This window comes from Ptychodera flava (assembly GCF_041260155.1).
Source record: "Ptychodera flava strain L36383 chromosome 3 unlocalized genomic scaffold, AS_Pfla_20210202 Scaffold_27__1_contigs__length_13241970_pilon, whole genome shotgun sequence".
Lineage (NCBI taxonomy): Eukaryota > Metazoa > Hemichordata > Enteropneusta > Ptychoderidae > Ptychodera > Ptychodera flava.
In genome coordinates this window covers 4,014,300-4,032,863 of record NW_027248281.1, presented here as the reverse complement: position 1 = coordinate 4,032,863, position 18,564 = coordinate 4,014,300, and the positions used below count along the sequence as shown (strand labels likewise).

The following is an 18,564-nucleotide window of genomic DNA, read 5'->3' as shown; positions in this document are numbered from 1 at the left end:
TCTTTTCTTTCATTTCCAATTCCCTCTCTTTCTGTCTTTCTTCCATTTCTAATCTTTCCTGCCTATCTTTCTCTCTCTGTCTTTCTTCCATTTGTAATTGCATTTGTATTTTTTCTTTTCTAATGCCTGTCTCTCTTTTTCCATTTGTAATTCTAGTTTCTTGATCTCCAAATTTGTCTGCATTTCTAATTCTAATTTTCTTAGTTCAAAGGTAGACTCGGGCTCATAATCTTTCAAGGTGGATTCCTCAAATTGCCTAAATTAACTAAATGTTTTGCAATGTGGTACTGTATTTCCCGCTTGCGCATAGATCTTTTGACATCTACTTTAAGGAAATTGGCCAGTGCAATGAGGTTGTCTTTTTTGAGGGAATCAAATGCGTCCTGATCAAGGTCATCCATAAATTCGTCTGGTTTAAATTCCGCCATGATTGAATTTCGCTGAGTTCACAGTGTAAAGTAGTTTTGAAAGGTAGGCAAAATGTTGTCAAACGGCTCAAAATATTCGTCTCCCGGACGAGCCCCCAATTTGTTACGTGCAGAGAAAACGAACAAAAGGGTGAACTCAGCAGTTAACGTTTAAACAAAATTTATTACGAAAATAAAACTAATTGCTAAGTCAGGGATAGAGTACAAGCTTTAAAAGTGTACAGACTACTTATCTCAGCTGGGACGGCAGAGCTCCAGTCTCAGAGTTGTAACAGTCAGTCGGATGAATGAACAGTCCTTTGGCTTGCAGGCTTGAAGTTGCACAAAGTCCACAGTATAAATCCAGCGTTGGCAGAGAAGGTCTTGAAAAGTCTTGAGAATGACTACTGCTGGAGTTTAGTAACACACAAGAGACACGATCCCAAAAGTCTGACTGGAAGCTGTGCACGTCCCTTTTATAAAGGCATATAAGAACAATCTAGAACTTTTATTGACATTCTAATTACTGTTCTAAAATTATCTCTCTTACACAACTAATCAACTTTCCAGAACATTCCAAACATGACTAATTGAATTCAAGGTTGTGAGGTCATTAAGGGCAGTGACCTTGAGAATGTTCTAGACTAATTGAACTCAGGTCATGATGAGTGTGGGGTAAATGACCTACATGACAATACGTACGGGAATACATATTATACAAGCGGTAAAGTCCACATGGTATATGTGAGAATTCACGAGCACATATACATTTAGTACACTGAGGACATTCAGAAGACATCGGTGAAAGGTCAAGATACATACCAACATAAATCGCACAAACGTATACTGTACACAAACACATTCCCATAAATACTGCTGACTGTCAACGTTTGCGAAGATACATATCACGGAGATGCACCTTACATGCGTTGTTACAGTGGTGTGTACGGTTGAGATTTCTCAAACACACGAGTGAGTTCAGTTTCACAACACACATATGACCTTCGCTACACAAGTGAGACGAAAGGCAAACAATTCAAACATAAAACATACACATATCGCTGAGATTGAATGCGCATACGTTTACACAGCAACACATACAAGTGAGGTTTTCAACGACACAAGTGACTTCAGACACATAGGTGACGGGGTCCCATTCATATCTTGGAAAATTTATACAAGTGAGATTTTTGAAACACACGAACGAGTTCTTAGCTATGCACTGGTGGCCGGGTTGCAACTCATATCGTGCAAAGATGTTCAAACTCACTGGTGAATCGTATCGTACCGTATTAAAGAGAAAGTGGCTTCACACATCGCCCATCTTGTCTCCTATTTGCTTTGATGTTTTTTGTATCGCTATATCGCGTTTGTCTGTTAGTGTGAAGATTAACAAATAGATTGTTAATTTAACAATAGCCATAGCGAGACGTTGGCGTGGTCGAGTATGTCTGACACAACGGTGACCCCTTGACCCTACGTTTAGAAGCTCGTTCGGTCTCTTCTTCAGTTGTCTAAAGAGATACCTCTTCATATTATTATATGTGTGTCAAATTATGTAAATGATCCCTTGTTCTTTTAGAAGGGAAGCTAGAATATCGTGTTTTGATCGTTTTGTGTATTTTGTTTGCGGCCTTTTTCCTAATGGCATAGACTTATGGTCTTTATCAGTGCATCGCGTATGTTTGGATTTCTTTTGTATGCGATGATCCATTATTGTGGGAATAGTTTCCATGGGTTTAGTCCTTTTCTATGTGTTCCCAGTTTTTGCACATTGCTGTTTTTTGCTCACGTGTTCACACACGTGAGCATATGTCGCAGCGATGTCTGTCTGTCTGTCTGTGTGTCCGTGTGTCTGTCTGTCTGTTGGTCCGATATCTCAAAAACGGCTGATCAGATCAGAATCAAATCTGATACATAGATTCAGTTACCAAATGTCAGAACTGATTAGTTTTGGTGGATGTGGCTTGAATACAGTTTGCTCATTTGCATAATTACTGATTTGAGAAAAAACGGATATACAATAAAAACGACTGCACACACTTGACGAGATTTGTTACAAATGTTGATCACACCAAATATATCAGCAGTGGGAACCATTAAAGGGTGACATGAATGATAGCTGCTTTCCTTATTATGAATATATATCAGATTTGACGTGATCAAAATTGACAAAACTTGGTATGTATATTGAAGATACTATAATTTAACATTCTTGAAAGTCATCACTGAAGCATTTTAACTTCACCCAATTCCTAATTTGCATATTTAATAAACTTTACTAATAAGGGGTATATATTTGAATTGACTGAACTAAAGTTGATGAAACTTGCTACATGTATTGAAGTACTATGATACAACATCCTTGAAAGTCATTAAGCATTTTTACTGCAGCCAATTCCGAATTTGCATATTATATTAACTTTCCTAATTAGGGATACATTCCAACTTTTCTTACACAGAAACTGGGCAGTTTGGATTATTCATACATATCTTAATCCTACTGTTAGTAATGTTTATGTCGTAAACACATCTATCGCACACTTTAAACACCTTGAATCTGGTTGGTCAAAATTGGCTGTTCTGGCCTTTTTGATCACCCCTCTTAAAATGCTTGGATAGTTGACTTGGAAAACAATTAACATTAAAAGTTTCATTAGCAATTAAGCCAAACACCGGAGACATCATGAGACACGAACAATCGCAACAACACCAATTCAAAGAAAAGTCAAATTGGACTCCACGAACAGCAAAAAATGCAAAAACCTGAAAGCTATCTGAAGCTGCTAAACTCGCACTTCTAGAGATACCCTTTCAAACAAGGAAACAAAACATGTCGTGTGCCCAAAGAATCGCGATAAACCAGCTTGCAAACAGTAGACAAATTACCATAAAAACCCTTCGACAAGGGTCGGGTTTTGTCTTTGTCAACACAAAAGATTACGTACACGAATGCGAAAGGCAATTACGCAACACTAAGTATTATACACAACTAGCCAGTGACGACACAGAACAAACAGTAAACAAAGTACACGAACTATTAAACAAAATGTACGAGAACAAACACATCGATCATGATACTTGTAAGTATCTTGATCCAGAAAACATAAAATCCGTACCCCGCAGTGGTACTTATTGCCTAAAAATTCACAAACCTCGGCAAAATTCTAAAAGACACATTACTCAAAACAAAATTTACTGAAGTAATGAAACATAGAACAAACAAACTGAACCACCAAACGGACTCACAACGAGACCTTAACATTAATATACTTGCCTCGCTACTCGAAGAGCAAGACCACTAAAATGCATTAAAACAATTTTTCACAAACACAAACTAAAGAAAGAATCTACACTGCGACTGATGAAAAACCACACTCGGGTTTCGAAACGCAAGCGTCAAAGGGCCACTCTATCAACTCTGTAACACAATAGGTGGGCTGCGTCTCGCCATAAGCTTTCCCCACACAAACAAAACATTACCGTACACACTTATCCAACTTCCCTACAAATATCCGAGGCGAAACAAACATTTTTGGTAACACAAACAATCGGATAAGAATGTAGGAACGCATTTTTGAAACGAATCAAACAAAAACTCGACACAAAAACATTTTGGATAGTTAGGTGGGAACCTCTTTCACACTTTTTACATTCATTGCTCTTGTGTGGGGGGTTGTCAACCTGATGTAATCGCAAATCCTCTGATTTCCATCTGATATAAGTATGTACGTAAACAAGAAAAGTAAACTCATGAATTTTAATAGACGGGGTGGCTATGACCAATTTCAAGCCAGATCTGTCACAGCTACCCCGTCTAAGTTTGTGTTGGGAAAAGTTGTCATGTATATATCTGAATTAACTTCATTGTAGTTGCTGAAACTTGCTATATACATGAAAGATACTTTCATATAACATTATTGAAAGTCAAAAGACATTTTAACTTCAGCCATTTCCTAATTTGCATATTAAATGAATTTTCATAATTAGGGATATATATCTGAACTGACTTAATCATAAATTTGATGAAACTTGCTATGTACATTAAGGACACTATAATACAATATTATTGAAAGCCATTGAGCATTTTCTCTTCAGCCAAATCGTAATTTGCATATTCAATGAACTTTCCTAATTAGGTATATATATCTTAATTGACTTGACCAAACACTGGGCAAAATGCTTGATATACAACAATATACACAAATACACTGATTCTCTACATGTGTCATATACGTAAGTATACACGTACATATATTACTCAAATGCAAAACTACAGTGTACACTTAGTGTGCAAAGATCTGCATTACGCATACTCATGATCTGCATTGAAATACACTACGCATATCAATGTATTGGAATATGAGGCTATTACGAAAATACCGCAAATGACACACGAGGACATTAGCGTAGCGTATCGCCCGACGCGAAGCGGAGGCGGTGCGCGGCGCCAATGTCCGAGTACATCCTTTGCGGTATTTTCGTGATAACCTTATTTTTATACATCTTATATTCGTGACTGGGGCATCAAATTGTCAGAGTAATGACCATTTTCATGCAATGTCGACAATTTTTCTTCCGATTTTATCGCGCCAGTGTGGAACACCATCTCGGACGCGCTTCTGCAAGTTTTGGAGTGTGTGCACAACACACGTACATACGTATAGAGCGCGCGCGAGACATTTTCTGGCACTCATCCAATGGGTCCCTTGAAACCGTTCAACAGTGAACGCGCGGATACAGCCGCAGGGGATGGGGCGCCTGGAAACCGTTCGTGTTACGGAACGGGCGTTCCGTACGGCTTTTTTAGCGCACGCAAAATTCTATTGTTCTCGATGGTAGATGTATAATAATGTTCAATATACAAAGATATACATTACGTATGCAATAAATATTGTGTTCCATATACATAAATATACATAAATATGCTAAGCGCATATCAAGCATTTTGTCCAGTGAAAGTTGAAAAAACTTCCTACATATACTGAAGATACTATGATGCAACATAATGAAAGTCATTAACAATTTTCACTTCAGCCTTTTCCTTATTTACATATTTAATGGACTTTGCTAATTAGGGATATATATCTGAATTGACCGGACCAAAGTTGATGAACCTTGATATATACATTAAAGATACTATGAAACAACATTATTGGAAGTTATTAAGCATTTTTTCTTCAGCCAATTCCTAATTTGCATATTCAATTATCTTTTCTAATTACGGATATATACTGGGATATACTTGATCAAAGTTGGCAAAACATGCTATGTACATTGATGATTATACCAGGTTAAAACAATATCGAAAGTCATTTCATATTTTCAGGTCAGCTATAAATTAAATGTATAATTTGCATATCTAATGAGCTTTCACAATTCGGCATATATGGCCTGAAGGACTTGGCCAAAGGTAATTACACTTGCTACATAAAGTGGTGATACAATGACAACAGTCAAAGAACTTTAATATTTTTATTTCAGCAAATTACATATTTGTATACTTTATTATGCCGGGGGTGGGCGGCGTCTGCCTGATCCATAGTAGAGACAAAGAGTAAAAAAATAGCGTCAATGATGACGCTGTTTCTCCTCAGTGCATTTAGTGGCAGGGATACAAACTTTCTTCCTGTCCTTGATAGCCTTGATTTTCTTAGGATATTGAATGGATATATTTATGAAATACGTCACTTTAGCTTTATCATGACAGCGAATCGATTTTTTGCGGAACTCGATCAGCCCAGTCAAGTACACATGCTTACTCATAACAGCTGGACTACATTGATCACAACGTTGTTTTGTGATACCTCGATAAAAAATTAAAATATTGTTATTAATACGTCATATTGACTATAAGTTGCAAACACAAAATCTTTTTGCCTTTATTGGACAATTTTTCTCAAACAACATGAATACTCCTGTCAGAGTGTGACACACTCTATGATCTCTGTATGCATTTCATGACAAATGGATCAAAATAAACAGCCATGTTCTAACGTTTGCTTTTCTATTATTAGTTATAGATTTCTTTCTTGTGTATTCAAAGTGTCCACATGTCAATACCACTGCACAGCACCTTGAAAGCCTCATCAAATTACTTACATCTGGACAATTTGAGGAATGGGTACGCTATAAAAAAAATACAGTAGCAGTCTTTTGTCCTCAAGTTCTTGTATGTTTCTTTCATGTTTCTGGTAATGTTTATGCTCTGATGGAATGTCATAGTTTTGCTAAAGATGTCTCTGTTTTGAAAGAAAACACCAAACAGGTTGCAATGGGTAACTTGTAGCCTCTGCATTCAATTTTAGAAAGATGGGGCATCACAAAGAACAAGACATTGGTGATATAATGACGAAAGTATTCCCTGTAGCTTCCTCGGGACCATCCGTAAAACCAGCACCTTTCCTTTCCATCAAACAAACGAAATCATTTTGCAATAGTCATTCTCCACACACAGACTCATCAGACCATAATTTAGGTGGACGTTTAACATCTATATTCCATGCACTTTCAAAGTACTACACCCTAGTGCATATAACACAACTTTAGCCTCGCCTTTCCAACCACTAGAAAAACACCCCCCTACTTAAAAGTTAAACCGGCCCGATTTCTCAATGACTTTATGGGCGTCGACACCCGCGTAAATCACTGCCATTTGCTTACACGAAGGCAAAAAGCATTACATGTCCACCTCAAGATGTCAGCCAAACTTTGACATCGTTCAACAACATCATCTAAATTTTGGAACAATTTATCCACGATTTTACGATTGAAGCAGCACTGCAGCATAACCTACGCAGCAGCCGGCGGGTGGGGCCTCGACCTGCACGGTGCACACTACCACAAGATCAATAGTTTTCACATGTCCAGCAATCTCGTAATTTACACTGAAGGGACAAAAAACTTTAAACTTGTATGGCATGGACGTTCTAACGTAAATGCATCATTCCGTGGTGGGTCTAGTCAGAGGCGTGCTGTTTTTCTGGGTATTTCTATAAGTGTAGTTTATTCTACGTTTCGACGTTCTCTTCCGTAGCCGTATCACCAAGGTAAGAAACAGAATTATCCGGCCTGCAAAGAAAACTGCCCGTTCTAGTCGAAAAATAAACACAAATCCTACATTGAGTTACCTCGTTAGATGCGGAAGGATCGCTGCTGTCCAAAAATCACACTCATGTCACGATAAAATGAAAACTTTAGAAGAAATCAGCCGCGTTTTGACAACATCGGTGTTTCTGATGGCCACCGTTGTAATAACGCAACTCATTATCATAATCGATGCCGTCCGCATGTAACGCAGCACGTGATTGGCGCAGAGCTAGGAATGGTTATAATGTATGCAGAACAGCTGTGAACGTTGAAGGTGAGTCTGCATGTCGATCTCATCGTAAAATCATCATAAATTCACCCTCAGGAAGGCATTTTTTTACCTTCAAACTTAATTTTGACTTTTTAGCATGTACCTAATGTTATTCAGATAAATCTTCCATGTCATTTTTATCCTTGCCTCGTGAAAACTGCCTACGTTGTTTTGGCGCAGTTTGACCACGTTGTGTTTGTTACACAATGGCAAATAATAACAAACAGTAGCATGGTACAACGCGGCCTGGAAAAATCGTGTTTTCCCCCATGGCTCACAGTAAATTTGTAACAATGGACCTAAATGTGAAGCTATATTTATAGAGAGTGTGACGCATTTCAGTGATGGTACTTGTCATTTTTAAAGGAAATATCACAAACTATAATAAAGAATAATAAATCTCACTCAAGTATACCATGGTCCCTTCACAAAATACTCTGTGCTTGTAAGCCATGTTATTGGAAGTACACATTCATGTAATTGGCCTGATACTATGCATGCATGTTTTCAGTGATGTTAGTAATTTCATCACATGATTTATGCGTGAAGTTCAGTATTTTATGCTTAAAGTTACAATTGATAATTTATTAAATTTTGTTATACACATGCAGTTTTTTACACTAACCTTGTTGGAGTTTTAGTTTTGATACTTCTGTATGTTAATACCATTTTAAAAATTCCATTGTTATATCACTTTTAAAGAAGTTTTTAAAATCATTTGTTAACTATAAGAAATATGTTTACATATTTCATCAAATAAAAGTAGCTGTTTTGATCTACAATGGGTGAAATCTTTTGTTTCAACATTCAAAAAAGGATTTTTTGTTTACCTCTATTGTACTGCACTTGAATCAACGAAAAGGCCTTTAAACCCATCCACCCACTCGACGACCATTGCGGGAAAGTTTATAAATACTAATTTCTCAAAAAAAGGAAAAATTAGCTGAAAGTATAACAGATTATTTCTGATACTCTATGAAAGATAATCCTCCATACATCAAATTACTGGAATGAAGGGTTTAATATATCAGTTTAAACATTACTGACAATACTCACCAGTTATATGGTACACACAGCTGCTTTTATCATAGTTGATGGAACTGTACAAGCCAGGTATTTATCAGTAACAAGAAAAACTCTCTGACAATTATTTTTATAATTACAAGTGGAGTAAAACTTTAATTTGTAACTTTTAAGTACAGTAATACTGTTAAAATGGATTTGTGTTCATCAACCAAAACAGTTTATTATTTGTGGATCTCAGGCCATTTCTATTTGCCTTATCGTAAATCTTGATAGAGTTGACATTTTTTGTTGTGTGATGGATACCTGTATCACTGCAGTTGCACTGGTGGTACCAAGGAATATTTTATTCATCAAAATGTAAACTCTTACATGTTCAATAATTTCAAGAAAAAGCATCTGTTTGTCAAACATATTCCTTGGTATAACATTGCTAAAACAACATTCTCACAGGTGTTATGGATAAGACATATTGTTATGTTTTCCTGTTTTTGCAAAGTTCTTGTTCAAATAATTTTTGTCACAAGCTAAAACTGTCAAGATGAATGCACAACAACAGGCAGCAGTTGATTTAGCCTTAGCAGGCCACAATTTTCTGCTTACTGGTCATGCTGGCACTGGCAAGACTCATGTGGTGAGAGAAATGGTAAAGCGCCTGCAAAAAAACCCCAAAAAGTAGTAGCTGTAACAGGAACAACTGGGCTGAGCAGTCTTCAGTATGCTTCGCAAGGCGGCATGACCGTACACTCATTGGCAGGCATTGGTATGAGTACACATACCAAGCAACAAGTGGTTTCTCTGATAACAACAGATGAAAAATATGAAGCTGTCAAAACAGAATTGAACAGGCAGATGTACTCATAATCGATGAGATTTCAATGCTGAGCAGCAAGACTTTCAGTGACCTTGAGTATATCCTGAGAAATGTTAGGAACAGCAATAACGCCAAGGTATTTGGAGGTATGCAGGTCATTTCCGTGGGAGATTTTAATCAATTACCCACCAGGACCTGATCAGTGGACAGGCGATGCAGGGCACTATGCCTTTCAGAGCAACATATGGCATATCTGCTTCCCTCATACCATCATTCTGTCTGAAGTCATTCGACAAAGATATCCAAATCTTGTAAAGGCCATCAAAGAGTGCACAAATGGGCCTCTCTCTGCTGACACTAAAGAATTATTCACAAGATTAGACCGGCAAATTACAACAGATATTCAACCAGTACATCTCTTTGGACAAAATTATGAAGTTGACCTATACAATGCCATGAATCTCATGGCATTGCAAGGCGAACAAACAGAATACATATCAGAAGAAAAGGGGGACAAAATACTGCTAAACAAGTTTGCAGCACCACACTGTTGACGTTGAGGAAAGGAGCTAGAGTTTATTTTGGCTAGAAACATATCAAGCGACTTGGTAAATGGTCTAACTGGAAGTGTACAGGAAATGGGTATCGACCATGTGTCAGTGTTCTTTCCCAATATCGGTAAAACAGTACAGATAAAGCGTATGATGTTTACTAAGTATGATCCAAGTAGTAACACCCTTCTTGCTCAACGACTGCAGATACCCATAAGGCTTGCCTATGATATGACAGTACATAAAGCCCAAGATTTGACTTTGGAAGCTGTTGAAGTGGATTGTACACATTTAAACCACCCTGGTCAATTGGCCGTGGCAGTAAGCAGGGCAACACATGTTAATGGACTTCGCATGCTAAACTTCAAACCTTCAGTATGTGTTCCAGTACCGAAGATAGTTAAAGACTTTTACTTTGCGAGCACAGAAATAATTGGTGTACCTTGGATGCATCATGCTGCAATACAGACTTTGTCGACCAAGCTGGAATAATTGATGATTCATCTGTACAGACACCAGTGACTACTCTGGCTGAGGCTGATGACTTTGATGAGGGAGAGTTGGAATGCATAGATGAGATGATCCATAATTTGGAAGTCAGCAAAACTGTTCCTCCACATCTTCAAGCAGAAGAAGTTTTGAAGTTAATATCCATGCCAAAGCCTGCCACAAAACAGCAAATCCACAGACAGAAAATTATAGATGGTCTAAGAGATGACATCGTAAAGCTGAACAAATTCTTTGGCACACTTTGGGACAAAATTCAGTCTCTACTTAACCAATCTCTACCAACTGGGCAAGGAAGTAAAGTGGAGAGAAGTCATAGCCGTGCATTCTACTCCAGCTTCAAAAAGTACGTCAGTGGGCCTTTGTTCAAAGCAGCATGCAGTGAGCTGTTTGAAGCATTCCCACAGAAGACCAACATAATGTTGCTATGGATTTGCCATTGAAATCCAGTCTCTTGTGCTGAAACACAAGAGAGAGAGTTATGCTGTTGATGATAATAAACAAATGCAAAGGCCCTCTTCACATTGCAGTATATCAGAAGAAGCAAAAGGCAAAGTTCAGTATATTGGCGGAATGTGTATAGCAAAAGTTAAACACAAGTATAAAAAATTGGTGACGACACACATGTACAAAAGACAAAAGTTGCTTCAGTTTTACCATACACATGTTGAGGCTTTGGAACAACTTGAGGACACATTTTCCTCATGGTAGAGTCATCAAATTATCCAGACACATTGGTAGCAATACAACAGAAGCAAACATAAGAGGTAGCCTGACTCATATAACAGATGATGCCTTCAAGTTTTTCATTCACCTTGAAGAGAGAAGAGTGCTAGAGGAGGAACTTGTAAAAGAGGTTGGTATAGATGAGTCCACTCTGCAGAAATTAGAAGATGTTATGCTGGCTGATAGTGGCCTGTTTCAGTCATGGACAAAACTGTTCCAGAAGAGTTCATCTCCCACACTGATGCATGGAAAGGAAAGAGTTGAAGACTGCAAGATGATACTAAATAATATCTGTATGACAGCTGATCTATAAATAGGATGTATGGTGTAGTTGTGTAAAAGAACATACATATAACAAATAACCAACTGAGAAAAGATCTGCTGATGAAACTGAACCGAAAGGAGACTCCGGCATTCCGTAAGGCAATACAAAAAGTGAAGACAAAAAAGAAAACAGATTTCCAGATGACATCAATTGAACAAAATACTTCATCCAACAAATGTGCCTCACATTGTTGACTGAAATAAATCTTGGTGAATGTCAAGATGTTTCTTGCTGATACCACCCTCATGAAAAAAGATATGAAACATCTATGTCAGGCATATGGTGTGAAGTACACAAGCAGGACAACTAAGGAGGAGTTGTCAAATTCACTGGCCACAGTTATATGTGAGAACAATGACATGCAAATCCATATGTATTTGATGAAGGCACATCATCACTTTCAACCAGTACCAGCAAAGCAGGTGGACAAAAACGGAAACAACGTACACAACAAACAGAAACTGTTGAATTACAGTTAACAGGAACTGCCATGTCTTCAAGACCAAAGAGGAAAAAACAGGCCAAGAAAAGTCAAACTGTTGGAGAAGAGCTCTGTTTTGGTTGTGGTACTGCAGGAGATGAAGACGAGCATTGGCTGTGTTGTGATAAATGTAACCAGTGGTACCACAGAGAATGTTCTGGATTAAGTACAGTTGCCCAGTGGAGAGCTGTTTCAGCTCCAGAAACAGAATGGTTTTGCCCAGAGTGTGAAGATAACTGATTGTATTTTTTTAAATTTCAAGGGTAAGATGAGGTAGCACTAAGGGAAGTAATACTTGTGAGTAATATATTCTCAACACCACCAAGGACGGGAGAAGATTTCTCACACAAGCTTGTGATCAGTGTTACCACAGAGTGTGAGAAACCTAATCCCAAGTCTGTCATTCTCACTTGGCTAAAAATGTTATATTTGCTGCATGTTGTCATTTGTTTTGACACAGTTACTGTTGATCATGTGCAATGACATCACACTGTTGGTAATTTTTACACAGTCAAAGACAATTTCTCAAATCAGTATTTGTAAAATTTGAAATTGACTTTATTTCACAATGTCAATTTCAGGTATGCAATGAAATGAAATTTCATACATGCAACCATTTGTATGCGAGATTACAATCTCTATGCAAATATTCGTTCATGAAAACAGTACATTATTTATTCAAACATATTACAAAGTTCTAACAATCTTCTCGGTCAACAAACTCAATTATAGTCATTTGCTGAATGTTGATTAATATGTGAAAACTGTATGAAAAATATTTAACAAAATTCTGCCTTTTGTGTGACGTCATGTGTATTGTTAAATGATGCATGGACACAAATTGATAGTTAAATATGTATCAACTGCTGTTCTGCTTTTGATATTGTTGGGTTTTCCATTGTTATCCATATTAACACAGTAGGTTTACATACTTTGAAGATTCCACTACTTATTTAATAGTTGCATGGAGGTAGCCATATTTGAGTTTCCAAACTAAAATTAGAGCTGTGTCAGTTGGGTATTGTACTATTATGTACATCTCTGAGTTAAAGTACATTTACATGAAATAGTTTAATTTTACTATAAAACCATGAAATGAAAAGAAGTTGCAGCTTATATCAATTTTGAAACCCTTGCTTATTTATTGTATTAAGTAGATTTTCATGTTGTGTGGCACTACCAGGTGGATAATGCCTGCAAAATACAGTCAGCATGCTGTTACAATCCAATTAACAGTAACTCTTTCTTAGTTTGTTTTTATCATCAGATAATATTAATGAAGAGGATTTCAGTTAAAATCTAAATAACCCTTATATATTCCACTAAGTAACTGAGTTGAACCTGATATATATTCCTCTAAGTAACTGAGTTGAACCTGAATTGCTCATATTAAACTATTAAACTCTAATTTTCTTTGCAGGGTGTATTGGTTTAGAGAGTGACATGGCATATGGGGATGTTGTACTGCCTGTATTTGAATTATTCGATGTGGTGTTTTGACCAAGGATGATACTATTAACAGTATAACAGTACTGAAGGTAAGTAGGGTTTGTGGTAGGCCCATTGAACTTTGCTCTTTGTTGACAAAATATGTTCTCCACAATGTCAGTATTCAACCTGGCTGGCATGATACTTCCCCCATTCTTAGAGAATTTGTTCTTACACAGTTCATTGAACCCCATCAGCAGAGAGACCAAGTCATCTCTGGTTTCCACACTCATGAGAGACCGCTTTCTTGACTGACTGTCCTGGGTGTCATCATGTAGGATACTGTTTTCCCAGCTAAGGAACCATTGTAGAGCATCTTCATTGTCCTTCAGTCGTATGTCATCCATGCTCATGATTTGCCGTCGGTCGCGGAATGTTTTGATTAACTTGCTGGTATGCTGTAGCAGTTCAACTGTTGCATCGAGATGAGACCCATCATGGAGATCATTCTGATAAGCCTTAGGATAAAGAAAAAGATAGACTATATAAGGATGATTGTACAACTTCACAGACAGACAGAATGCATAATTAAAGGCAAATGTGTTTCCCTTCTTTTTTGTAAATTAATGTAAAACCTTTGACATAATAGCCCCAACAAAGTATATTCCTTGCATCCTCTCAAAATTTGAAAGACGTATAGAATAAGTGGTTAAAATTCAGCACAAGTTTCATATAAAATTATAATTTATCTCATATGATTTCACAAAACTAAAGTAAAGGTAAAAAGTAATGACCTGATTTGTGTGTTGTAAGGAAAATCTCAATGTACTGGATGCAGGCAAAAGACAAATAGTTTAATTATTTTGGTCAAAGTTCATTGTCATTAAGCTTACAGAAGCCTTGCTGTGTTACCAGCAGTTTTATCATGGTAGATTCTTGAAAGACAAATTATGTTGTAAAGCACCATATGATTGAAACCTGGCAGAAAGAGAGAAAAGTTATCCTGGACTATTATACATCCAGTAAAAAAGTAAAACTGTAATGTACCTTGAAAAGTGTCAGCATGTCTTCATTTAGCACCTCTTCTGCCAATTTATTTCTCATTTTGTGTTGTGTGTCTGGGAATAGATGTGCATCTGTCAATTTATAGTGGATCCTGCAGGTGTTTTTATTTCTGTCCCCTGGTATGCTCCTATCCAGTATTCTCAACATAAGTATTTTCCCTTACATTGCAGAAGACGCTTGTCATACTGGCGGGAACCACTCTTCAGAATATTATTTCTGATTTTCTTGAAGAGATGCTAAGTGAGAGAAGAAGAGATGCTAAGTGAGAGAAGAGTATTTTAAACTTGTCCCTAGTATTCATTATGTAGGGTAAGTGCTTTGTCAAGGTGGTTTTCATTGGCGTTTGACAGTATAGGAGACACTTGTTGAAGTCCTGGAGACCTAAACTGCATAAATATATTTGGAATTATGGCCAGGGTGAAAGTTTATCTGATTCATACTTATTCATTCTCATGTGTGAAACTCGGTAATAATTCACGCATAGATCCGATGTAAAGTATTGCCAAAATTTCATGGATTCTTTATGTGATAGCTAAATTTTGCTGAATAATCCTTGTGGAGGCTATGTGAGTCTATAATTTTGTATATGAATGTAAACTTACTGAAGGATCCATTATGAAGGACACTTTCTGGTTGTAACCATATAGACTTGTTGTACTAAACTGTTCCTTCTCGGATTAGCACTATTCATGTCATCCATAAAATGCATCTTCAGGAAAGACCGGTTGTTGCTGGAGCCATCCATGCATGCAAACCAACCTGCAAGTAATCAATATTGTCATCTACATGTATGCAAATTTAGCCAAATTTACATTGGACGGTGGAGAATGAGTACATGTGTTTTCTTTATATTGCTGAGGTAAAAGTGATTGTTAATCAATCATAATTGCATATGGTGTGTAGTATTTCCTGCTCATATAAGTTAAAATTCATATATTTTTACCATGCTAACTTGAACCATGACAGATACTGATTTCAAAATTCAAATTTAAAGGCAATGTACAATATCTCATTCAATTCACACATGTGCATGTATGGGTAAATTCATTTGTCAAAATATTATAATATCTTGTGGTACACTTTTTATGGCTAAGAATTATAATTTTTATACTATTTAAAATTGATAGTTTACCTGCAGTAACTAGCTGAGGTTATTTTTATTTTTTTGGTCATTTTGATTTTGTACAAGTATGACATACAGAGTATAATGGCAGCAGCAAAAAAGTTGATCTTCCTTTGCATAGTAAGTGATCATGATTTTCGCTGAACTTGGTATTTAAAACAGAATCTCTGGCTGGATATAAGTTGCAAATATAATTACCTTGAATCCCATTTATGTAGACATGATACAGCTCTCCAGAATATATTGAATAACTCAGAACTATTAGCTTCTGTTGTCGGAAAGTGACAAAATGGAAACCTGTACCCATTGTCAGCTAAATAGACCAGTTGCAATACATGTGAAGCCAGCTTTTTCTCTTCCTTTCCTAGAATGAGCATATGAAATTGATGTATTCGTTACTCAATCAAATGTACAGTTGATTTAGGGAGTGAGGTGACTAAACATAAACAGCATAAGTCCACTTAACTAAACTACAGTAGTTCACTTCCGTTCATAAAAAACCTTATACATTCACTCTCTTGTCCCATGTTCACAAATCCAACTAACTGTGTTTTTCCACCACGTTTGTTGATTTGCAGGTCTTCCTGAAAAGTGAAAGAAATCTTCATTTAACGTCAGTTGTGCAATTATCAGATGCACTGATAAAGTTGAAGAAATAAATGGTTGTGTGGATTACTGAAGTGATGACACGAGTTGTAAATGCGGTAAGTATGAATATACATACCTGTATGGACATTTCATCAAACATGATGCCACCTTCCCATCCATCATCTGTCATCCCTCGTTTTATGCTTCTTTCCTCATCCAGTGCAGAATTTCATCATTGAAGCCAGGTTTTTGTTCTACGCTGTTCTTGTAGTAGGACAAAATTCTGCCTGATGGGAGTGCCAGAAATCCACTTTCTCTCAAATCCTTGTATGATTGTGGACACCTTCTCCAATTAGTCAGACACAGTCTTATTATGCTAGAGGGAAGATAAAACAGAATATTCGCCAAATATAAGAAGTTATACAATTGTTGATTGCAAACCTCTATTGCCCCAGCTTTTTTACTTTCAGGTATGTTGTCAGCATTTTTGATTGCAACACAGGGTGAACTAGTATCATAGGCTTATGAGTTTGTTTTAACCCCGATGAAAATTACAAACATACCAGACTGAGTGTAGGCTGCACTGATAATATGAAATTCTGACATTTCAATGAAAAAAAGTACAGGCAGAATGCATGCAAACACAAGGAAAAATGATAATGGGGCACTCCCATAAAACTTCAACTTCAATACAGGGTAGTTTTACCTGGGATGCCACCTTCTCTTCCTGGGATTTTTCGCTTTCAACGCTGCCTCTTGTGACTGAAGAAGAATTGCTAGCTTCTTACTGTTTTCACCACAAACTTTACACAATTTAGCTTCCACCTCTTCCCATATTTTATGCATGTCCTTATCATCTTCATCAGTCAGTTCTATGAAACACTGATTATTTTCTTCATCTTGTTCCTCCTGTAAAGCGTCTTGTGATCTTTTGCGACTGCTTGACATGTCCGCGCATTTTCGACAAATAGATGACAAACTGGAGTAGGACACTGCTCCGGCACAGTACAGGCTTCTATAGCGGTGTTGTGTTTCACTGCTGCCAATTTTACTCCATCGCTCTCGAGTGGCATTCTTTACTTCTGAATCTTCACCAATCGGTTTGTAATCGAAACCCCTACAAGCTCTCATTTTGCCAATGATGTTAAAGTTTTCATGAATAGAACTATAGTTCATGTCTATTTCATTGGACAGGCCCAAATTTGCTAGGTCTATTTCTTTTCCAGAAACGGCCACTCTTATATGCCCATCCAGTTGAAGTGTGACTTCTTTCATCACTTTGTGCCCATTACAAATGTCTCCAGAAAAGTTGACAAATGTTGCTCATTTGTACTTGAAGTGACCATGCAAATTCTGTTGGCACCGAGTCAGTCATAGTTTTTAAACTCATTTCTGAAGGTATTTGTCCATTACCGCCTGCATCTCTCTTTATCCAAACCAGTCCTTTGTATACACGAACTGCTTTTCCATTGACTTTTTTGGCTGTAAATTTCACCCCATTAAATACCGTAGGTACTATTCTGCCTATCATGTTTACTGCCACAGTTTTTCCTGTACTTTCCTTATATGCATATGTTATTTTTTTTCCAGTGAGGAGATCTCCCCAGCCATCGGATACTGCCAAGGATTGTGACAACCTGCAAAGAACCATACAGTTGTGACATTATTTCCACTTCATTTATTGTATGAATCCTTTTTTTATTGGACTTTGCTTGCTGTTGTTTTCACTGATTAAATAAAATATATAACCATAATCTTTTGTTCTCAGTGTAATTATACAATATTCAGTCTGGATACATGGCCATTGTGTGAATGAAACATCTGTTTAAAAATATGTGTGCACAGTACAGAACTGGTTTCATTATCAGCAAATTTTATTGTTAGAAATGTCCTGTGTACATGTTTATTCGAAACCATTTGATAGGGCAAAATTTGAAAGTACAGTGGAGAACAAACTAAAGGCTGAGGCAAAAGTGTCAGAGGAATGTTCCCTTTCTTGCCGAGAAAATTTTAAGGAATTGATTTGTGCAACGGTGCAGTCTGATGCAATCTGAGAGGTGTTTTCAATTGTTTACTCACAAAACAAAAAAACTAGAACACTCCAAAGGGGAGAGCAAGCAGGAGTTGGGGGGAGGTGTCTCCCTTTCTTATTGAAAATTTTGAGAA

The 18,564-nt window shown here is 37.1% G+C and overlaps 2 long non-coding RNA genes across 2 annotated transcripts in view; one reads left to right on the top strand and one right to left on the bottom strand.

Moving 5' to 3' along the window:
* Positions 1-18,564, bottom strand: part of LOC139126332 (uncharacterized) — a 238,889-nt gene that overhangs the window by 34,896 nt on the left and 185,429 nt on the right. The gene's annotated exons all lie outside the window — the stretch shown is intronic.
* LOC139126428 (uncharacterized) lies at positions 7,454-18,233 on the top strand. The gene is made up of 5 exons (XR_011550568.1): positions 7,454-7,770; positions 13,615-13,732; positions 14,858-14,996; positions 16,389-16,514; positions 17,989-18,233. It is a non-coding gene; the product is annotated as an uncharacterized lncRNA (long non-coding RNA).